The following is a 25,262-nucleotide window of genomic DNA, read 5'->3' on the forward strand; positions in this document are numbered from 1 at the left end:
GGGACTGAGAAAGATGGAGTCAGAGTCAGAGAAGGGGTGACAGGCAGGGAGAGAATATATATTCAGAAAGAGAGAGGGAGGGAGAGGCAGAAACACAGAGACAGAGGCAGAAAGCAAAAATCTTGTCTGTGTGAACTTTGCGGCAGGACTTTGAGGGGATAATTAGGGAGAGTGACTCCAGAAGTGGAGAATAAGTTCTCAGTCCTAAGCCTTCATGCAGGGGGGATTAGACTCAGGCTGAACTCCTCACTCCTCTTCTGCCTCCCTCGCTCCTTCCCTCCCTCCCAGCACACTCACTGCTCTCTAAAGTGGACTTGCCCCCATTGCCAAGTTATGTCCAAAGCAACTGTGACAGCTCTGTTTCTCTATCTACCCCTAGAGTCAAAATAGATCAGTACAAGGGTTTCATTACAGGATGAGTTATCCACCATTTGCGTATCATCTACAGAGGGTGAGTACTACAGCAGGAATAAAAAAATGCATATTGCAATGTATCCAATAGCCTGCAAGAATTTTGGCTGACATCATACTTTATGGCATTATTATACTGTATTTCATTATATTGCAAGGTGTAAAACATATTTCATCTCTGCCCATTGTGTGTGTGCATTCAAGGGGTTTTATTTAAATTGGAATCTAGCTATTCATTTTTTTAAATACATTTTTACATTTTAAGCTAATTGCACACATGTACCAGATCAATTTATGATCAGGAGAGAGCTGTTATGGAGTTAATCTGTGCTGATAGCACAACCTGCAGGCAGCCTCGCAGCTCATCTCTGACCTTGGGCTAAACTGCCCTGATGAACACTACCCAGGTGTCCACTGGAAGCACATCATTGATGAGACATGGAGGAGAAAATAATGATGTGGCAAGTCAGCAAGCACAGTTCCGGGCCCCTCATGTACAGCACACCATCAGAATGTGTTTTACCGTTGTTGTTAATGCTATATTAGCAAGGACAGGAAGTGTTTTCGATCAATAGCTTGTAGCAGTTAATTAAATGGCTTTTAGACGAAAGATGTACTCAAAGTAGGAAGCTCAGTAAATTGCCTAATTTGAAGATTTTTTTTTAAAGTAATTTTGAATGTTAATTACTACATCGACAAACTGTACCAACAAAGGAACACTGTAAAAAGATGTAGTCATTGTATTTTTAAGAGCTCAACACATACACTGTAAAACAAATAATGCTTGTTTCAATATGTTACTTTAAGGTGTAAATGCATAAACTACATATAACATCTGGAATCTGATCATCTCTGCCAAACTACATCTGGATGTGTTACATGCACCAGCTGATGTCTTTAACAGCATTCATGCTTAGTTGCAGTTAACCAGTTTCTGTACATTAAGATCTCTACATAATTAAACTAACATACACAGATATTTACCCTCATGATCACATCTTATTATCTGGGTGACATATCTTAGTGTGATTGCTCTTAGGGTACCAGCTGTAAATGGGTCCTGTGATTGGTACTCACTAGATTTCTTTTGCATAAAATGTATTTTTCATTCCTGGCTGTATTCTCCCCTGCAGCAAATTAATTTCATAAATTTGATGAAAGTGAATTGTCCTTAACTCCAAGATGTCTCTCGGCTAAACTCAATAAATAAAGATATTTTATGTCCTTGGTGGAGTCTAATAAACATTACCAATCTGCAGTTTCAAGTACAGCATGTTGTTATCTGGAGCAATGTAGCTAACTGGTAGCTAACACAGTCCCTGGTCCACTGCCACGGCTTATAAAAAGTTTGCGATATCGTGAAAGCCATGCATCAAAAAAAGTTAAATCTCTGAGCCAACAACAATCGAGGCCTCGCTGATTGCAAGTGACAAAAACTTTCTCCGTACATAGCTCGGGGTTCAAGCAGCATCAGCACCAGAATGTGTGTTTTAGAATCATCTTTTATATCTGATGATTGTTTGTGTGTTGCTGAAGTGTTTTTGTGAGAGCTGACTGGAAATGAGAGAACTTATATGCTTAAATCCTCTGCAAGTAGCTTTTCCCAAATTTAACCTGGCAAGATGACTGCATCTATTAAAATATATTCTTTAACAAACATATAGAGACAATCATTCACACTTCCATCTATGGGAATTTCTGAGCACTCACTCCATCTAATCTACATGGCTGTGGACAGTTAGAGGAAACTGGAACACCCAGTGTAAACCCCCACGGACTCCACATAGAAAGCCTTGTTATGTTATGCTTCTTGTTATGTTATGCAATAGCGCTAACAACCGAACCGCTGTGGGACCCTTCTCTAGACAGTGATTGGCCCACTGCTACCTAATATGCTGATGTGGTAATAATGTAAGTGAATTCTCCTTTTGGTTTCACCCTATCCACAGGGAGAAAACAGAGCAGAGTCTGAAACAGAGCTAATTATTCAGAATAGTGACTGTAGCCACATTTCAGTCAAAAGTCTGAAATGAGGGGGGAAAAATGTAAACTCTCATTAGATTTATATCAAATCAAGATAGATTATCATACTTCAAATGGATGTTGATAAAGAGTTTTCCACATGTTGAAGTGGGAAGCATGGGGCTGTTTAAGACTTTACTGGTATCTAAAAGAGAAAGGAAGGTCTTTCCAAAAAAAAAATGGATTAGAATCTATTTAACACAGTGTTTGTTTGCTATAACATAAGCTGCAAATGTTAACATGTCCACCTAACTACCTTATATTTAATAGGGTTAGGTCTCCTACATGGATCATCTGCTGTTGAGGATACTGACTTTTTGCTCAAGACTTAAAACTTTATTCTTTTAACATGATATCCTGTACTGAATGTTGCCATCAAGTGAATATGTTAAGCCACTTCTACAAAGCTATCATTTCAAACCAAGTCATGCAGAAACAAGAGTTTTCAACCAACTTATGAAGTTATTGAAATAGCTAGGTAACTATAGTGACCATCTTTTCACCATCTACTGTTATAAAATGACTAAGAATTTCATTGGTAAGTCTCCCACTGTTACTGTAAATTGGACATGTGCATAGAAACAGTAACAAAGGAGGGCGGGGCGTAGCGAACGGTCAATTCATAGTTTTCTTCTATCCAGCAAAAGGGAGGCCCACATACGCACGCATGATCACACACAAATACACAGTGTATCACATGACTGTGATAAATGAATAATGAGGATATTCTCTGCACGACTGCAATACACAGAGGCCACTGCTATGACCTCATTTAAATGAAGCCAAATGTCGGGTCAAATTCACCAATCAGCTCCTTTTCAACTGACAAACAAATGTCACATCCAATTAAGCACGCACACATGCACAAATACTTGTATGCGTATACATAAATGCATGTACGCTTCATCTTCACACAGAATGTATCATGAATATTTACTGCTTGCAAAGATACTGACTGAGTAATCTATCTCAGGGCAAACTCATCATTTTATATTAAACAGTGATAATCAAGTGAAAATTACTTAGTCTCCAGTACTGACACCATATTTCTTTCCATCTCCACTCCAGTTTCCGCTCAATCACTCATCCTTCATGCAAGAGTAAATGTGGGCGCTCGTTAGCAGAAAAGAATCCAGTCCCCTGATTTTCAGCATCTCTCTCCAACACACAGCCGGAGCATATGCACATATGCATTTAATGAACACACATAATGAATGATTAACCAGTGGCAGCAGAAGTGCAAATTCGACACACACACACACACACACACACACACACACAGACACACACACACACACACACACACACACACACACACACACACACACACACACACACACACACACACACACACACACACACACACACACACACACACACACACACACACACACACACACACACAGCTCTTGAAACGCAGATAATAAGAAAAAGGGATTGTTGTACCTTTGTTTCTACCTACAGTTTTTGGAGAGGAGAAAGGATCCGTAGAGATAAAAAAGGGAAGAGTGTCATCCCGCATACAGCACCGGAGAAAGACAGCAAAAAGTGGGGATAAGCTATTGTTAGTCTACAGTAAGCCTGTACTCTGCCAACTGACATTTTCATGCAAAATGTTGACAATCATGCAAATGGTGGAGAAATGGGAGAAGCGCATGTGTGCAGCACACTCCACAGTGTACACACACAGCTGACACTTAACTTTATAATGCTTTCCTCTTTCTCTATTCTTTGATTTTATTTGGTCTTTTTTACCCCAGAAAGTGATGTTGCTGGAAGCTTGATGACATGTTGAACTCTTGTGGGCTGTACAATGGCTACAATTGGTCGTGGGTAGTTTTGTTTGTTGTATAAATGCTGGTGTGACCAAGCCCTGACACAGGCCGCCTCTGCAATACTCATTGCTCGTCTATTCTTCTGAACCCCATCGGCAGAGATCAACTTCGATTTTGGATGATTCTGTAAAAGCCCAAATTATGTTCGAAGTTCAGGAACAGCTATTAAATGAACTGTGAGATGCAAGCAACTTGTCCCCTGCGATTTCCAAGGTCAATGATGAACTTTTAACCTCAACCTCCATGACCTTAAAATGCTCAGAAAAAAAGGAAAATTTGAACATGTACAATTCTCTGAGAACTGAGCAAACGTCATCTGTTGATTAAGACCATGTAATATGATGGAAAGCTCCATGATAGCTCCTAAATGGACCTTGAGGTGAGACTGTTTTTTCAGTTGCTGTTTTTAAGGTTTTTTCTTTTCTTCTCAATTCTTTTCTATAATATCTGTGCATAGCAACAACTGAATAGTTTAATTAAAGGAACGATTGTGGTCATTATGACAAATATATGATGGTAAACTTACTGTTAAAGTTAGCGAAACATTGTGGTTATGTTTTGTTTTGTTTTTTTGTAGTGTTATATTGTGAATCTGATAGGAAGCGGCCTTCACACACAATAAACTATTCCCCGCATTGGCACTGAACATATATTGCACAGTGGATATTCATCCAATATTAACGTAATTCATGGAGATACCAAGCTGTTTCATCGACATGTTTTATTCTTTCTCAATGATGCCACTTTTTGTTCCTTATTTTCCCATGTTTCCTCACTGTCTCCATGCTACTTTTCTTCCTCTAAGCTGTCTCCCCAAATTCCAATGATCCCCCCCCCCCCACCTCCCCCCAATCATGTCGCAGCAAAGGTCGCACATGAACAGTGGAGTGTGTCACTGCATGTTAGCCATGGAACTGAGAACAGTACACAATTATGTAATACACAGAAACCTGGGTAAAATGAGGATGAGGAGACGCAGCAGCAGAGAGAGAGGAGGGAAGGTGAGATGAGAACATGCCATGCCGCCATGCACCTTAACCCACACCAACACACACACACACACACACACACACACACAAACCCTCCCACTTCTCTGCAGCAACAATGGGAGTATTGCAACACACAAATGCACACGGACAGGTAGTGAAGGCACACAGCGTAAAATTGCACCCAAAACTAAGCCAAGCAGAGGGTGAACAAAAAATAATATAGATCTACAAAGAAAAAGAAGAAAGTACCTTGCTCTGCCTTCAGGTGTGCGAGGCCTTGAAGAGAAAAATTGGACAGACAGGGACAGAGAGAAAATTTAAGAAGAGCAACACACCAATACTTAAGTTGTATTGTTATTATGCATGCTTTGCATGATGGCAAACCATAGCTATCACACTAAAAGCAAAGCCTTCCCAAGTGCATTTGAAAGCTTTTCTGTTGACACACACAAATGACCGATAAATACAGCAACACAGTTCGTGAATATAAAGTACCTCTGCAAATTGTTTACTGAATAAAAGTAAATTATAACTTACATAATTGCATAACTGTGTTTGCAGTTTGCTTTTTGAAAACTGGATTCTTAAACATTTTTTAAAAAACAGATTAAAGAACTTCAAAAGGAATGAACTGTGCTTTGAATTTAACTGAAATGATGACTAGTCCTTCTCAAGACTCACCTGGTTTTCTCTGGACTGCTGTGGAGTTTTCAGATGAAAAGAGAGAAAGCAGAGAGAAGTTCTGCATTAACAACACACTTTAGATAATTTTGCATGTGAATCTACCATGCAAAAAGTCCCACACCTCTAAGTATTTTGCTTCCATGTAAGGACCAAAGAGCTGCCCCTTGACATGCCTGATCAAAATAACTACTTCAGTCTAAATCGCTGTGGAGAGAAACATAAAATGTCATCTGTCCCATCTTCTAAGGGAAACAGATTGACGTTATACGTTATACAAACAACTCTTTCACATTTCGAATATTGTTACAGTAACATAATATTCTGCATCCCATATCGCACAGAGTGCCTCACACACATAAAAGAGACATAAATCCACACCTCTGAGGATTTATGGTGTTGTGAGGTTTGTGGATCTTGGGATGCTTCTTGTCAGACCCATACCTTTCTGTTCCACCTCCCCTTTAGACCCTTCATCCCACCCATCCACATATTTATTCAATGTTGACCCTAATTCAACACACCATTGTGGTTTCTCAGAGGAATGCTCACTGTGGGATTCCAGCAGTTCTCAGTATGTAATGTCAAAAAGTATAAGCCACACATTAGGGCTCCATAGCTTGCAGCAAGCTTCCTTAACAGGATCTCACCCGTGGATGACACCTTGTGGGTATCAAACACACCCGTCCACATGCGAGCAGGCACACACACGTGACTTTAGTCTGTTGTATAAGTGGTTATATGTTGAGCTATATCCATCATCCCACCTCTTTCGTCTCAAACCTGATGTCTGTTGCTTATAATGAAAAGGATTTCTGTAATGAGACACCCTTGAGAACATCAACGGCTGACAACAGGAAATTGAATGAATCTTAATTAAGACAAACTATATTAAACATTTTAAGTATCAGCTCTAATACACAATATTAGATATTAATTTGACTCTGTGCTGTGCCTTGATCTCTGCCCAAGCTACACAGAGGCCTGGCCTCTTTCCCATCACTGGATATTAGTGGGGATTTTCATCCTTTATTTTTTTCACTCCCTGACAGCATTAAGTCCTTGTTAAATGTTACATTTAACAAACTCAACGGAGGAAGGAAATATCATTTGAGAGGAGGTGCTACAATGCTACCAATGCTGTAAAAGTGTCTGTTGAAGGCGAGGTGAGAGGTTTTTTTTTCCTGTCTCCTTTAGGGAGTCCAAAATGGCTGCTACTTCTCCTCCCACACGAGAAGGATGACATTGGCAGAGGAAAGAGAAGGACGAAGCATGGGAGTGGGGGGAAGGGAGACACTGGCCAGCTGATGGACAGCAGTGCAGCTCCAGCTCTTGAGAACTGGGGGACTCGGGACCCCTGAATGTTCTGTATGTGCCTGAAGGAGCAAGCAAATGTGTGCTTTTTTTTTTCTCAGTATGTGCACTCAGTTAGTGTGCATATACTGTGCGTGCGTATTAAACACTCCGTTTCCCATGTAGATAAAGCCCTTTCTCTTGATGCGATGGCGTCCAGAACAAGCCAATGTGCTGTGGAGGACATGTGGTCCGAGCGTAATCCCCTGCTCTATTTTACCAGCAGCTTCACCACTCAAATCCAAACATAATTTTCAGCTCGGGCACTAGACACAAATGCCCTCTGCACTAGAATCAGGCAAGTCCCTGCACCGTTTTTTCCTTTTTTTCCCCCTGACCTACTTTTTATAGTAAGATTATTGTAACTGTCATTTTTTCCATGTCTGTTTATTAATCCCCAAAGCTAAGCCTGAAGGCACCATTTCAGCACTTGCTTAACAGTTTGCTTGCCCTAGCCTTCAATTACTAGCCTTCCATCAAGCCAATGAATATTTTTTTAGCAAAGGGACCTCAAACTGTTCATTACCAATGCAGAATGTGGGTTTCCAACAGAGGAAATTGGCAATCGTTTTAAATATTCATTAAACAATTCAGTGTAGCTCTTAATAACCTTGACCTTCTGCATATCTCATTGTAGCTGGCTAACCCGAAGGTATTCTAGAGACTTCATAATGTCACCCCTATTAATTTAATTGAACAGAATGAGGGACAATATCCAGATCATTACCATAAAAGACACTGATATTTGCCCAGATAATAACAGGAGCAGAATCAAATTGATACTAAAGATGACTCGGCAGAAAGGACGAATTTGGAAGTTATAAACTCAGCGGATTTGCCTATAAAAGTTGTGTTGAGAGCGAGTGGTGAGTGGGGTCTAATTTCAGCTCGTTGCCCTGACACAGTTAGTCACACTGATACATCCTGATCCACATGGGAGGAGAGGCTGAACATGTGTTTTATGGCCAACTGTTTACGGTGCTAAGCCGCGAGCCGAGCTGGATGGTTCGAGAGGAGCTGCAGGAGCTCAGGGAGACAGGACTGTCTCACGATTATCACTTCAGTAAGAAATAATGATGCCTCAGCAGTGGCCTGCCCAGCTATCCCTGTGATGCACACCCAAAAATGGGCAAACACTGTGGGAATCGTCGTGAAGTTTCCCATAGCGAGTGGCACAAACAGGCTCTACCTCACTTTCTGACCCTAGTTTCTAATTTCTTATCTCACGCTTATGCCCGTTCTTCGAATTTGCTTTCTTGGCCAGTGGGCTAGCAGGCTACGATTAGGAATACGGCTGGCAAAATGCTTCCAAGGCCCAGTCCACTCAGTCAGTCAGCCATCTGCCCATTTTAACTAGCAGCTCGGGGGCCTTGTTGCTCTCCGTGTGCATGTGAGTGTGTTTGTGCATACGTTTCTATAAATGCAAATGTGTCTGCATGCGTGCGTGTGAGGCCTGAGCCACGCAGCCTGATAATGTAACATATAAATATTCACAGGTTTGACAGATTGCTTTCATTGCTCATTAATGTACAGCATAATCAACAGTATGCCGGGAAGACAGATGTGCTAAGCAGTTGTTCACATCTAACTGCAAACAAATGGTGAAAGTCTAATCACTTAGAATATTGCCCGCAAAGAATTCTGCGGTTGAGGGTGGCTTGAACAACAAGTATTTTAACACTTGTAGCCATGTGGACATAACAATAAAAAAGAAACCTTGCACTGTATTTGCCAACAGACCATTTGAATTGCCGGCAGTGTTTGTGCAGGCATTTTCCAGGCAAATTAGCAATCTCTGTCCTCATTATCCTTCTAATTATGGTTCCCTGTCTCTGTGGCATAATCAAAAATCAGCCACATCAGTTAATGGGAAGGCAGAAAAGAACAGCAGTCAGATCAGCTTTAGGGGAGCTAACATGCCTTCCCCTTCTTGCCGTGCTCTTTTGTCGCCTAAAAACAGAACATGGAGAATATGTGTATGTGTGAATAGATGTGTGTTGTTTTTTTGTGTGAGAAAGAAATACAGAGGACGGAGGAAGGAGTGGTTGTTGTCCCAAAGCTGACCTCCTGGGACAAATTGGGGTACAAGAGGCCTGTGGTGAAGTCACTCGACACACTTGCTTTGCCCCCGGGCTGAGATATGACCATCTCTTTCTCCGTCCAAGCTGTCTGACTCAATCGCAACTGTACTCTTAAAAACATGGGTTGTTTTAACCCAAGGATGTCATAATTTCCCTGTCAGCTCTCTCAAAGGTCTCAGACAAATGTCCCTCCTCATCCTCCTCCTCTTCCTTCTCGTCCTCCTCCTCTTCAACAGGGGCAATGAGCAAAATGGGATGAAGCGCAAAAAGGGGGCGAGTCCAGTCCGTTCGCTTGACTGCTCTGCAACCAGCACATTGCGTGCCATCCTAAAAATGCCACAGGCTAACGCTTGCGATTTAAGCTTCAAACAGCTTCATTTGAGCAGCAAATGATAGAACCAAATACAGACAAACCACAGCACAGAAATCTGAAATGCATTTTAAATGAACAAATGAAAACATCTTAATTGTATTAGACACAGTCTAAAATAGCTTGAAATCAGTGCTGTAGCACTCAGTGAGCATTCCCCTGATTTGTTTTTTGTTTTGTTTTGTTTAGGCAAAATGGAGTCATCCCTCAGCCATGTCAGTCTGATTTAGACTGGCAGGAAATGGGTCAGCGGTGGAGGAAAGTCGACATGGGTCTGGTCACACAAAGTTATTATTTATAATCCAAACACATGAAAAAAACAGTTAAGCATGTAAGATTAATGTGAAACTATGTATTCTCTGTTTTGTGGAAAAAAAATATATGATATGTGTGATGCAGTATTAAAACGGGAAATGAAACAAATTATTCTTGGCATCAGTAGGCATTGATCTCAAGGCTACAAGCAGTAGTGTGTTTTGAAAGATTTCGGTTTTAACATTAAGCAGCCCCCAACCAGCAGCAGGGCCATGACAAAATCAAAAGTAGTTCACTCTGCAGCAAAAGTAAAAGTGATTTTTCAGTATTTCCTGGAGGGAGGGAAGGACCAGTGCCAACTTTTAAAAATGGGTCCTGCATTACATCACTGTCACTGGGCCATTTGAGAGTATACATAAGTATTTGCTGGGAGAAAAAAACATTGTATGCCTACATCTTTAAAGGTGTGGAAACAGATAACAGGTAGAATATTGTCAGTGCTGCAACCCTTCACACTCCCCGAAAAGAGATGACCTTGACACAGCAGAGGAAAAAAAAAATAGATGAAGTTGTTTTTCATCCAAACATTGTGTACCTTCAGGTCCCTGAACCAACCTGCGGGAGCTGAATTCATTTAATGGAGAAAAGAGAACTGAGTGTTGTAGTTTTAGTCATATCAGCTAATAGCACATCCACCGCTTCCTCATCAAAAGTAATAACTGTGAAGGGAGAGGAAATGCTGAGCACATCACCTCCAATTTAGCTCCCACATGAAATATGAAGACTCTCTAAAAGGAGCTGTAAGAGTAGCAACCCACAAAGAAATATTCTGATTGCATGTCCAGTGTGAATTGGTTAAATCTTTTAAACACACGGGAGTATTGCTGCTCGTGCCTTATATAAATTACGCTGTTGTGTGACTGCTACGTTGCAATCAATGCACATTTTTCAAGGCATTTCATAAATGAAGTTCAGGGTGGCACAAATCGCATTAGGTGTAGTGGGAATAGCAACACAGTTATGGAAATTTAATTTTACTTCATATAAATAAGCATTCTGTATGGAGATCTGTGGTGTAACAAATACATTGAGTTTTAAGAAACACACCATGAAATAATTTTAACAATATATATCTAGGGCTAAAAACACGTATTAGGGGTTAATATAACAATTTCACACTGTATACCTTGAGGCAGAGAGCAGTTGTTAGGTCAATTCTAAATTTGAGTGGAATCTCTCAGAATTTTTTACAAAGGTTTTAATCAATATTCAGCCCTCGACACAGAAAGCTCTGGAGCCAGCCCTCTTACCTTCAGTGCAGTATCGACCTACAAATCCAGTTTTGGAGCAGTCACAGTAGGTTTCTCCATCTGCCAGCGAGCAGATCCCGCCATTCTCACAGGGGTTCTCTGTGCAAAGGCCTATCATCTCCAAGCGTACTTTCTGACTATTGATGAGCGTGGGCAGCTTACTTCCATATCTGAGATCTGTGATAATTCCCTTGAATGGTGGCAGCTCATGGACAGAGGGTAGGGTGATGGCAGTAGGGCGGATGTCCCCTGGGAGCCCTCCAAGGAAGAGGTCACTAACGATCTTCATGAACTGTCGCTGAGGCCGCACCTCTTCCGTCTTGGTCTGGCCATCCACGGCCAAGCCAGTCCGCAAATTGTGCCTGTTGATGGCAGCAAAGTGCCAGCGGCTGTCATTGACCATCTTGTCGGAGGTGATGGTGGTCTCGGCACAGTCGATGCTGAAGGAAAGTTGCATCTTACCCTCAGATACCTTGAGAAGCAGAAAGTCGCAATATCCGCCGTCGTCGAAGTAGAGCACCAGGCCTTCTGATTCTGAAGTCTTAAACTGAAATGTCAGGTCACTTCTGGAGCTGGCATCCCAGCGAAGGTAGCGAGCCCACTGACCTTCAGAGCCAGTAAACTCCAAGCCTACGCTCAGGCCCAGCACGGTACTTAGCAGCAAGAGGACATGCCCAGATAGGCTGTTGGGATTCATCGTAGAGAGTAACAGGCTGCACCAGAACAGGGTTAGAACTGGGGATAGATCCTCAAAGTGATAATAACATCTGATTATGTCTGTGTTCCAAGATTTATTTACTGAATGTTATATTCCACATAAATGATTTTACAGTCAAGTGGCAAATTCAATATCCGTTCTTTTTGTTTGTTTGTTTGTTTGTTTGTTTTTTTGTTTTGAGGCGGATCTAGTGTAGATAATTGATGGAATCTAATCTTCCAGCCAAGTCTAGGCAGTGATATGTGGGAAAATATCCAATTTCCGCATAAAGACGACAGGTGAGAGTGCTCGGATAAAGGTGATCCTTTGTGTTATGTCAGTGATTCAGAGCTGCATCTTGGGATTTTTCTTTGAGGCGGCTTCCTGGATTGAAGAACACAACCTTCATCGTTGGTCCAGTGCTATGCCCCATGGTTTGATCTCCAGCATCAGACACACTGACAGACAGAACTGCAAACAAAGAAAAAGTCTGGTCATGAATATGCATTTTTAAACATGATTTTTTTTGGGGTCAGGTTCTCTGGTAATGACTACGTAAATTTACAATATACAATATTAAATTAAATGTAAACCTATAATAGAGCAGTTCTGCGACCTAAAGATAATTTTGATTGTGTTTCATTTTGATTAACACTGAGAGCTGTTTTTAAGTCAGCATTTTGTAGTGTCGGTACATTATATTAGTATAAAGTCAATTCAAATGAATAATAGGAATATAGGAAGCAGGGCCGGCTTGTGCACCAACAAGTTAAAGAAAATATATGGTAATGTCTTACAGATTTAAAAAAAAAAATCAGATCAAGCTGAATAAGGGAATTGAGAGGGCCATTTAATGCAGATCTGACTCTCCACATGGCCATTAAATACCACTAAATATCCACTAATAACATCCATTAAAGTTTTACAAGCATTTTATGCAGGGTTCCATTTCTACCAATTACACATTTTATTTGTAGATCAACTCAAATAATCATTTAGAGTTTTACAGCCTTATTTTAAGAGTTAAATTAATAATTCAGAGTTTAATAGCTTTGTTTTGAAAGTTAAATTCCCAAATACTTGTAACCACAACACAGAAAACATAGTGAGAAAAAATAAAAGGATCTAGCAGACTGCTGTTGTTGATTCTGTGATGAGTGAAAATCCATTGAGGTGAGCCAGAACATGTGTTTAGCCTCAAACGTTAGCCTGCTATCTGTAAGGGCCTGCTGGGATCCTGATAAATATGACTAATTATCCACCGCCACTCTCTCGCTCTCATTTGCATGTCTTTGGGGGATTACAATCATAAACAGCTATTCAGAAAGATGTTAGGATGGTACCACTTCATATTCGAATCCCGCCACTATTAACATTTTTCAAATTTTCTGTCACTGAATACATATTCAAATTATTTCCATCACCAAAACTCAGATGACACTCATGTGGAATATTAACAAGCCTTTCCCAGCTACACCTGTACTCATTCCTTTCTGTTTAAATTTGTTCAGCAGGGCTAGGAATGGTTAACAAGGAGAAATCTTATATGTGTGTGTACTCTTCCAGCCCTTTGCCCTTGCAATTGTTTTGGCAGTGGGCTGCCCACCAGACAAACGCATTGTCCAATCGTGACGGTAGCACACAACCATGCAACACAATAGGCCCTTTAACCACCTGCCCTGAATAGTTAATCTTGCTGCAGCAGGCGAGCTATTGAATTCTAGTAACTGATACCTATGCTAATGCACTGTGTGTGCACTCATGTGTGTCCCTTTGCAAGAGTGTGCATATGTGTGTCTCTCTGGCAACACTGGGTTGCCTGGCTGGATCACTGTCTTTGTCCTAAAACTGACTCAGTGAGACAGCACGGAGGTTAAAAGGTTCTGTGTGGTGATAAATAACCCTGAACACAGCTTTGTTAATCCAGCCTACGAGCTATAGTGATGTGCTGTGCTGTGTGTCCCTACAATAAGCAAGGCTTGATATGCCCATGAAACCTGAGATGCCAGTCTCCTATGAAACTTGACCCCGGCCTCTATTCAATTAACATGACTTGTTGTGTGTATTGCCTAACTGGGACATCAGGTGTGCCTGTAAGCCATAGATTTGGCAGGTAATGCTAACCATGCTAGCATGTTCTTTTCATTAACTAAAGCACCAATGGAGATTTCTAATAGAAAATTAGCCAGCCAGTGGCTCATATTCAATTAATTGACATTAAACCTCAAATGCCAACTCACTCATATCAGGTGTCAATACCCTCCAATGTCTAATGTTAGCACTGTTCACCTGCTGGCCACTTCTGAGTTTAAGGTTAGCTAGCCTGTAGGATAAGCTAAATGAGGCTAATGTGGTGACAAGTCAAATTTCGCACTTAATATTTTACTGACACTTTTTCTCACAGGCTTGATATGAAAAGAAGCCCTTCAGCTAACCTCACGCCTGATAACATCCTTTGCAGTACTTTATCTTGAGGGAGGGGAAATTAAGAAGCTATTTTTGTCTATTTAAGGACAAAATTACATGTGGTTACGTAGCATAATGTGGTTACAATAATAAAACTAATTGGTTTAGCTACCGTGTCAGTAACGTTGGCTAGCTCTTGTTCTTGATAGAGTTATAACTAAGAGATGCTAGAATAAGCACATCATTTTCCGGGATATACAGTCGTTGAATTATTAAATAGTGCAGGATATGAGATGACCTGCACGGGATACCGTCACTGACTGGCCATAAATGATGCATTGATGCATTATTGACATGTTTTGTAATATAGCCTGGCCCCCATCACCCACTGGAGACCCCCTCAATCCCCTGCTGTGCTCCCTGTCTATCACAAGCCTCAGCCCGGAGGAACGATTTAATCCGACATCAGTCACAGCAGACAAGGGTATCCTACATTAGCACTGTGTCCGGACCTGCTAGTCCACAGCATGGTCAAAACGGTGTCCAGGGGGCCTTTAGGGGGCACCAAGCGGTCACGTACAGCCAAAAATAAATAACAAAGACAAATGTTCAGTAGACTATACGATTAGAGTCTAAACGTGTGTAATTGATCACGTGTATGTCTTTGAAACATTTAACCATACAAATTTAACTCGGATGCTTCCCTTAAGGCAAATAAAACTAATTTGCCACAAAAAACATCACAAAAATCACAATATAACCCTTGTACCAATACTGTCACAGCATAAATTGACACATTCATCTCTTTACTTCTGACTGGCACCCAATTAACATCTGTGCAAAGCCCCACATACTTATTATTAAAACAATTTTAGTGAGCTAAATTATCACCAATACAGACATATGTTAGTTATTAAAATGGCCAAAAATCCTTGAGAGAAATATAGTGAAGTAGGCAGGTTACTATAAACTCTATACTATAACTATAACTATACGATAGCAGAAATAAGTTCCTGCAGTTAAATATAAAATGAAGCTCATATTGTCTATTGCAATAGATTTGTCAGTCCCACAAAGACATGCTTTCACACAATGGGAGCAATAACCAACCTTGTGACAGTTTATTAGAGTCATTTTGATCAGAGAGTTTGACATTTGAAGTCTTCCCCTTAAAGAATAACGCTGAAAAAACCGACTGGAAATCCGACCCGCAGCCCCGCACCGATGAATTAAACAGCAGGCAACATTTTATCCAGCAGCGCGCAGCTTTTCCCTCTGCTTCTCGCACGGTGGCAGTCTGACTGTTGCTCAAATGGTTTTACAAGCCCTTGCCTTAATTTTTTCGAGCCGAAATTTGAACACGATTGGCTATGTATTTGCACAATAAAAAAGAAGAAAATTCGTAAATCGCAGTTCCAGCTGTTTCATCTTTTGTGTTTCTGGTGGTGCGCTGAGCTGCCCCCTCAGAGAGACGCGAATCAGTGAGCTGAAACTTTCCGTCTCAACGCTCCTCGCTCATTCATCACAAATCTATTTGTCACAAATTCAGCTTTGATAAGTCATCGTGGTCTATTGAGAGGTGGTTTCTCCCCCAAAATAACACGCTCCTCTGTGGTTAAACTGAGAGAGCTTTTAAACTAATCATCCAAACCATCCCATAGCGCTTGAATCCGCATGCCATCCCAAACTCACCAATTCCACACCAGAACCAAAGAAAAAGAAAATTATTGGAGAAAAGCTCACGAATCCCACCACACAAACCCCTTCCCAATACACTTTATACATGAAGGACGGGGTTAACAAAAACGAATAGCCCTATTTTAATTTGCTCCTACCTTTTTTGTGCAGATAGACGATTCCGGATGGATAGAGCTTGTGTATAAATACTGCAAATTATAATATTCCAGAGAAAAATCCCATCCAGAAACCGTAGTATTTTTAATTATAGTCTGTCCGGGGTGGTGAGATGCTGATGCTGATGATGAGGAGGTTATTGGGGGAACGGCAGCGGTCCTCCTTCCCCCGGCTCAGTGAACGCGCATCTCTCAGCTCGGCTCACTCAGCGCAACTGATGATGGGCCCCTGGATTTCTCCCACACTGACGCTCTGACCCGCCTTCTACACGGTAGTCTACACAGTGGGGGGAATATCATTACATTTGGCGAGAAAATACCGCAAATAGCCCCTCAGGACAAATTACCAATAATGAAAAGTCTTTATTCCTTATTCCTAGTTAGGCTTTGTTTGCAGTGAAATACGATTATTTGTAATCGTAAACCGGGCAGGGGCACAGTATGCAGACCATGCAGGCCACGTGTGCCTAAGTATGCCAGTGAATTTGCATTTTTAGATACATTTGCAAAACCTTAATATGCTAATCTCATAATTTTGGATCGCATCGTACAGGTTTTAAAGGTGACTGCTGACAATCTGGGCAGTATAGGATTAGGCTTTGCTTGCTTCTGGACCAGAACTTTTAGCTCAATAGATTCCAGAAATGGCTAAAGAGGAGCACAGAATGAAAATATGATTTGTTTTATGGTGAAATTCTAGATATGTTGGCGTTGAGCATCAGGAGTTCAGCACCATGGACAGCTCTCTGACATTAGGACTGCCTGAGCAACATGCAAATTCCAGGGTGCTGTCCAAGGTACTGAACTGCTGTCAGGCATGAAGGAGTGCGAGATGACTCTGCAGGGGGGAGAGAACAGGAGATATCAGCTCTGTTCTCACTTGAAAATGTTCTTGTGCTTTCTCTGTATACTAGGCTGTTTTATTTCTATATGCTACTGAACAAAACATAAGCATCATGGTAAAGTGCAGTAAGCCTGTAACACAGAATAACATACATTATCGCTCTTAGGACTACACCTAGTGCTGCTGCTGTGGTGTTGATGGTAATGATAGCCCTGAGTCAGGCTACAACTCACAGTATGCTGTGTAAAATGTGGATTGTTTCTTCCTGTAGCTTTGTGCTGTGTTGCACAAAGGGAAATCATGGTACCCAGGTGTGACCAATACAGCTATTCATCCAAAGTCTATAATGTTACGCTGTATGTTACTTACACTTTGTTACTGTGCATTCTTGACTTGACAACTAGTGCTTTACATGAAATACAAAGCTTTAAATATTTAAATATGCGGAATATACACCACTCGCAAGCATTATTTTTATCCTAGCACTTATTCCACAGGTAGACCTCTGCTGCGAGACATGATGGTGATGAAGGCGTTGATGATATTGTTCTTCTTGTTATATAACACCAATCTGAAAGCAGAGTTTACAGAGCGCTACAGAAAGAAATACAGAAGCAAGAATGACCTAATAAATGCATAATGAGAGGATTAAAGTGACAAGAAAAAAAATATCAAAACAAATGGATAAAAGCAAAAGCTTCACATGAGATTGCACATATCTAAGTTCCACAGGCAGTGTCTTGAAGGAGTGCCAAGGGGCCTTTCATGTCTAGACTGAGGGTCTGTCAGGAGGGTCATGCCTTGCGGGTCTTGACTTGATCCTTGTCTTTCAGTTCACTGAGAGGTCTTTATATATCTGGGCAACAGACCAAGTTTAAACATGCCACTGTATGTAAAATCTTACCAGTGGCAAGATGCTAAATCGGGAGATACATGGACTCTCTTTCTCTGGCACCGATTCAAATTCTAGCTGATGCGTTGAGAAATAGCTCAAGGCATGAGAGTGACTTTTGACTGAGGCAGTACTAGAGGGAGATAAGAAGAAAACCATAAATGACCTTCTCTTGTTCTGTGAAGAATAAAAAGAATGAACAGACCACCAAGAGTTGAAGATTTCTGGAGGTAGAAGAGCCAAACTACATGTATTAACAATTTGTGTGTGACCTAATTGTAAAATCTTTGGAGACATACAAAATTTGCTCCATGCGAGGTAATGTACACCCAAATAGGTGTTTTTAGGTTTTTTCTGATAAAACATTTTTAGAACATGTCCAATTGACTAACCACATTTTTAGGTGGTCTTTCTTCAAAACAACTTTTAGAACAGGGAAACTTGGACTCCTATCATCTTTTTCATTATATGTATTAAGATTAAATACTCAAACTAAGTAAACACATGCATGTGCTATTCCCTCATATATTCAGTGCAGAAAAAGAAAGATTGGGAAATACAGTCATGTAGCAGTCTGCAGGTGATATCTGTTGCTATAACTAACTTCTCACTTTCCTCAATGGAGCACATTCTCTGAGGAAGTGTAAAGCCAGAGCTATTAACCCAGTACTAGAGGTGGTGAATTACAGCTGTATGATGAATTGAGTTAAGTAAAGCAGAAAAGTCTAATCAGAATCAAATGGAATAATCTTCTGCATCTGCTGTAAAATTAAGGCTGTTACAATGAAAGGGGCTGCCTGGTTAAAACAACATTTGGGCAGCTGTGCTTGCTCTTGCAATTGCAGCTCTGACATAGATAAACTGAAAAAAGAATGAACTGATAATGAACGGACAGACAGAGATCGGCTTGCTTTTATTTGCTAAAGGAAATTGTGCTTATGTGATTATAGTAATTATTCATACTACTAAGACTACCACTACGTAGTTCTCATATAATGAGGAATTTTATTGATTCTCTACATCAGTGTTGCTTAGGAGTCAACCTTAACCAAGACAATAAAAGATAAAACAGTAAAGCTAATGACAAACTTGACTCACCAATACAAAACATGATTATAATAAAAATGATGGTGGTAATAAAATGTAATAAACAAAACAACATGCACATCCGCTACCCAGTTAGGGATGGGTGCTGGACCAAAAAACAACTACAAGAAGAGTAAAAAGAAATGTCTGCACACGGTAATAAAATGTAACCCTTTTCTTTGTCCAATGTCAACGTTTGACCGTGTGATCTAATTTAGGTTTGATGGTGATTGTCAACAGGTTCATGCCATAACTAGTGCCCATTTAAGTTGAAAATGTTATATGTTAGGGTAACTATGGGATGCAATTGTAGAATATAATCAGATTTTAGGAGTTGGGTGGTTGGGTGACTTGGCAACTTTCTTAGGCTTTAATTTTTCTGTCACACATAAGTGTTTCATGCTGGCCACACAGACATGCATGCTTTTTTAGGCTGCCAATACATCACCTGGTCCATGCATGCATCCATGCATGAGTCTGATATCAAAGCTAATCCAGTGACATATTAAGCAGGTTTTAAGGTCTAATTAAAATGGAACGGTGATGAAAAGATCAACAGCTCTGTCTAATGAGCAACAGCAGAGAGAGACAGACAGCAAAGAGAAAGAGAGGAGAAAAAAAAGCAAAGACGTGTGAGAGTACATGCACGCAACATTCATGATCCACTAAAAACTGTTGGCCCAACCTTCATAATGTGTCATAATGCTTGCACACACAATGACAAATGCAAGTATCTCTTTCGCAAATAAATCACTAAAATCAAAGACAATAACGCCTCGAGCACACTCAGTTTCTCACACAGGGTTTTTTCTACCCTCCTTTCCTCTGTAGTAAAAGGCATAATAAATGAATTATAACCCTTTGATAATTTCTTCAAACTGAATTCAACACAAGCTTCTGGTTTACTTTAATAACACCCCAGCTACTTCTTCTGTAATCATGAAATTAATTTCCTGCTGCCACAACAACTGCTGTGATATTTACTGTATTATATATGTGCTATGATGAAAAAAATGCATTACTCATAGATTAAATATATTTCTGCTGCATGTAGAGTGGTTTGGGACGATGCTTAGTCACCATGCTTAGTCACATGCAGCACTTGTATGTAACTGTGACATGTGAGCATGATCCAAACTCAAAGATGTGACAGGTCAACCAGGCATTGCAACAAGGTTCTCATGATGGTGACATGTCGCTTTGTTTTTTTAATCTCCCAATGTTCTCATGTATTTCACTATATTTTATTTATTTTCCCTGTTCCTTATAATATTATACCTTTGTTCTTTATTTCCCAGAATAGCAGTTGTCTAATCATGGCTTAGAAACCGGCCTGTCAAGTTTTGGATTCTCCTAAACGCTGAAGCTGTGTGCATTGGAGTCTAATAAGAGTAATAAGAGTTTCCAAAAACAAAAATATAACAGCAACAGCATGATAAATGGGTTAGATCATGTTTTTATCTGCCCTGTTGTGAGCTGCAATTTCTGTCCAGCTGACTGGTAACATATAGTGTACCTATAGGTACAGCTATAGTGTCAAGGCCAAAAGTTATCGTTAAGTTAAGTTACAGGTAATGTTTAAAAGGGGTTATGTTATAATTTAGTTTTCTTACATGAATATAATGATACCAATAATATAAAGGCTGACTAGTGCTACACTGGAATACAATAACTTTGCTTTTTCTTTATGTCCCTATTTTCTACATGCATCTTCAGCTAGTGAGGCTGCTGACTTTTTTGCCTGGGACATGCAGCTTTAGCCTCAGTTATTTAACATGACATGTAGCCACTAAGTGCATATTTAAAATCCAGATGAAACAGCATTTCAGGATCCTTATCATGTCCTTATCATGACGAATTTCTGAGTGAAACAGGATAGACAGACATTGGGAGGATTTTGATTTGAATGTCGAAAAGTGAAGGAGTCATAATGAATCTTAGCTCTGCGCCCCTAAAAGTTAAAGATTGATTGATGGGCGGATGTCATGATGTTATTGGTTGAAATTGCTTGGTTCAAGCTTACATGAGCACACATTATATTTAGTTTTACAGGAAGAAAACATGATTGAATTTTGATTTAAGAATACAAAGAAATTGATTTTTTTTGTGTTGCATACATTGTTAAATAGTTGCACAATGTGATTTAAAAGGGAAAAAGGGCATTTTTCATTTCATCTCAACTTTAAGACAGCTTTAATCATGTTCTCATTTAAAAATGTGTCGGCTGGGAATATTGCTGCAGACAGCGTTCTCAACCAATTCATGGAGCTAACATGAGCTTAAATGACTACCTAGCTACAGCTGATAAATGTTCCAACAACAGTTGTCATTTCAGCCAGCAGAATCAAGTCACCCTCTTGAAATTGTTGCCTTTTGTACTTTTGTCAGAAATCAAGGGCCCAACATTTCAAAAGATTTTTTTAAAAATTCAGTGGTCCATCTACCCCCATTACTAAATTACACTGTAATGTTCTAAAGAAACAAAGCAACTTTTGAGTTTCAGGGCTTTTCATGTCCAGTATTCCACCTAGATCAGTGGCCTTGTGGCTCCACTGTCTGCCCTGATAGTGGAAGGTTTGGAGAGGAGTTTGATCCTTAATTGACTCCTCTCGGCATGATATTAACTGCAGTCCTGCACAAAGGAGTGTGCTAAGCCCCCACTTACCACAGATACAGCAAATGAGCCAGGCCGCTAACCTATTAGCCTTTAGTTTGAACAAGGCTTATACTTAAACCACAGAGAGCTAGATGACACTCTGCCATCATTGTCTATATATGTGTGCTCTCTGTGCACACTGCAAATATCCATTATCACCTCTGATTGTTCCCATTGTGCTATTATTAATTTAATCGCTGCATCTAGGCATCCATCTATCATGTTTCTCGTTATGGTGCAATGTATGTTTGTGTCATCTGTGTGTGGATATATTTTTTTAGGCCTGGTTATTACAAATGTTGTAGCCTAAGATAAAACATCTAAAAAAATCCACCCTAAACAAGAAGCAATTGCTCTTTTCAGTTAGAGTGTTTGTTTTTCTTCAGGTTTTTTTTATCATGGCTTTGAACCTGTTCTCACAGGGAAGTTCAATACTTTATGCTGCAGATTGTTCTAAAGATTTTTCCATGACCAGGGTGCAAAATAAGAGAAAACTGTGTTACCAAATTCCAAGTAAATCTCTGGTACCTGGAAGAACAGCTACCACGTTGAGTAAGACTGATAGTACCGTTGCTTCTGCTTTAGGTGACACAGAATATTATATGGCAATCCACCTTTGAAAATACATCCATCACACAGTCTCCTTAGGCTAATGATCATGAGGAGGACACTATAATATAATCTGTGCTATAATGTGTATGGTAAGCTATTTATTATATATGCTATAAGAGATGTTGCACAAACCAGAGGAAATATGCAAGAAAATAGTGTTACTGCTTAAAACAAAGTTGCTTATGTGAGATTTTTCTCGGCTTTGAATTAAAACAACCTAAATTCTTTCATCCTTAACATAATAACATAAAGTCTGACATCCAGATGTCCTAAATACATTTACTCAAGTACTGCATGTGCAATTTATGATACATTTTACTTCTACTCCCCCTCATTTCACAGAGAAACATTTGTACTTTTTAGTCTACTGCATTTATTTGACAAAAACAATAAAATACTAACATTAAATATGGTGCATAGTTAAAGATTTAACCAGTTGTTCCAAACCTTTTGGCAACTCCTTCCAACAACAACAAAAAAGGAACATTATCTTGTTGGGGCTCTTTGTCATATTTCAGATGTCTATATAAGCTATTAGCTGTTTCTCTTTAAACTTCTCAGATGGTTTCATTTAAATAGCTGCTCTAGGCCAAAAGATATAAAATGATCCAATATTTCCCAAAAAGCAAAGATAAAAGAAAATGAATTCAATTTTGACTCTCCGTCTTTCCTATCTAATTAATCATCTCACAATCCCTGCAGATGTATCTTGTGACAAACTCCAGGAAAGCAAAGGAACCACTACAGAAAAATACTTAGTAGTAAAACTAAAAAACTAATAAAAACTGCCTCCATCTCAACCAGATACACCAGTATTATAAGTCCTACACTTTGATGCTTCAGTATAAATTATCTAAATATGTCATACAATAATATATTCAGTTAAAAGAGCCATTTCTATGAAAAAAAAGTACTTTTATTTTATTTTTGACACTTGAAGGTGAATTTGTTCCTGTACATTAACTCAAGTAAAATTCTGAATGCATGGCATTTAATCAATGGAGTATGTTGTATTAGTACTTTTACTTAGGTAAAAAGACTTGAATATTTCTTCTACTAGTACTGAACAAGTACTGGCATCCACCTACTGTATATTTCCAAGCTGTTTGTATGCTAACAGTCCCCCCCTAAAGGCGTGAATGCTAACATTATCTGATTAATGTGTGTGGATCAGTCTATCATTTCCTCTACTGTAAGCCAGAACAATACATATCAACAAGCCTACTGCCAGTGGGTGCCACCTGTTATGGTGTTATCAATAATCCATGAGGGTACTAATAATGCTGTATCATGGTTTACCACCTCCACACTGAAGGTCACATGTTTCCTCTCTCTCTCTGTCTCTCTGTCTCTCTTTCTCTCTCTCTCGCTCTCTCTCTCTCTCTCTCTCTCTCTCTCTCTCTCCCTCACACACACACACACACACACACACACACACACACACACACACACACACACACACACACACACACACACACACACACACACACACACACACACACACAAACACAATGATGCTGATTGATCCTAATCATACTTATTTTACCTCAAATCCCAGCTGCTGGTCGGTCATGGAAGAGGCTGTTAGCGGGTCAAAGTGATTACACTATCAAGGACATCTATTAGAATCCAATTTTGCCAGTTTGGGTTCTCAAACAGGCCCAGCTAACCTCCTTAATGGACATTCATTTATCTCCTGTTGTTTGGGAGCTGTTGCGTGTAAGATCCACAGCTTTGGTGCTAAGCAGGATGGATGTGATATTTAGATCAATAGGTCCAGCTTATGGGGAAAAATGTGATGGTATGCAGATGATAAGAGGGTGATATTTCATTGTAAATGTCACTGTAATGTAACCATCAATGCCCAGGGTAGGGGGGGGGGCAGTATATGAGGCTGTAAGCAATATACATAGCAACTTATATAGCATGCCACATGAAGGTACTTCTTCTATCGTTCCCTCTCACACCAGTGAGAATCTATTTGAATAATGAGGAGAAGCACCTGTCAGGCTTAGTTATCTTGACACAAGGACTGTAGTCCAAACACCTACATACATCTGAAGGGGAAAAGAGAGGGAGAGAGAGAGAGGGACAAAGAGACCGAGAGCACACTCACTGCACTGCAGGGTACCTGCATGTTTTTTTAACCACATACCTCGGAGCTTGAATAGACAATCGCCAGAGAGGTGCCAGTGCCTTAATACCACATCAATCACCGTCCTCACCACGAGAAACTGCTTTTCTGAGATTAGATCCATCACTCTCGAGAGCACATTTAAAATATGCCATTTGAACACAGAATATGTACTTTATTGTGACCTGTTTATTTAAAGTATGTATTTTAATAGCTTTATATTTGTAAAGATGAAGCAAGTGTGCACTAAACTGAATTGAAGGTGTTATTATAAACAGACCACTTTGTGTGCTGCATAGGTTTCTCTCACTGTGTTCCTTCCCAGTGTCACATCCATTCTGTGAGCCAATCATCTAACATCCCCATGTGTGAAAGCACATACAACCCCATTAACCTCAAATTAGATCCCATTAGAATTGTGTGTGCCATGTTTCATCTAATGAACTATACAGAGAGTAAAATGAAAAATGAATCAGACTACAGTAGGCTTCACCAATAAGAAAAAGCTGCTAATAGTTGTATTAAAAGTATCAAGCTGACAGGAAATCATTGTGTTCAGCCTTTGACACTTGAGTCAGACCTACAATATGGACCACTGATATTTCATCATCTTCCCCACAGAGTTCAGCAGAATTGATAAGATGGATCAGGGTGTCCTGGTGACTCAGCGGGTTACAGCATTGGCCATACACAGCAATGAGCTTGGCTTGTGCCATGATATTTGCTATCTTGACCCCTTTCCACAACTCCTGAGCCTCCACAGTAATAAAACTGA

Source organism: Scomber scombrus, chromosome 17 (assembly GCF_963691925.1).
Source record: "Scomber scombrus chromosome 17, fScoSco1.1, whole genome shotgun sequence".
NCBI classification, from domain to species: Eukaryota; Metazoa; Chordata; class Actinopteri; order Scombriformes; family Scombridae; genus Scomber; species Scomber scombrus.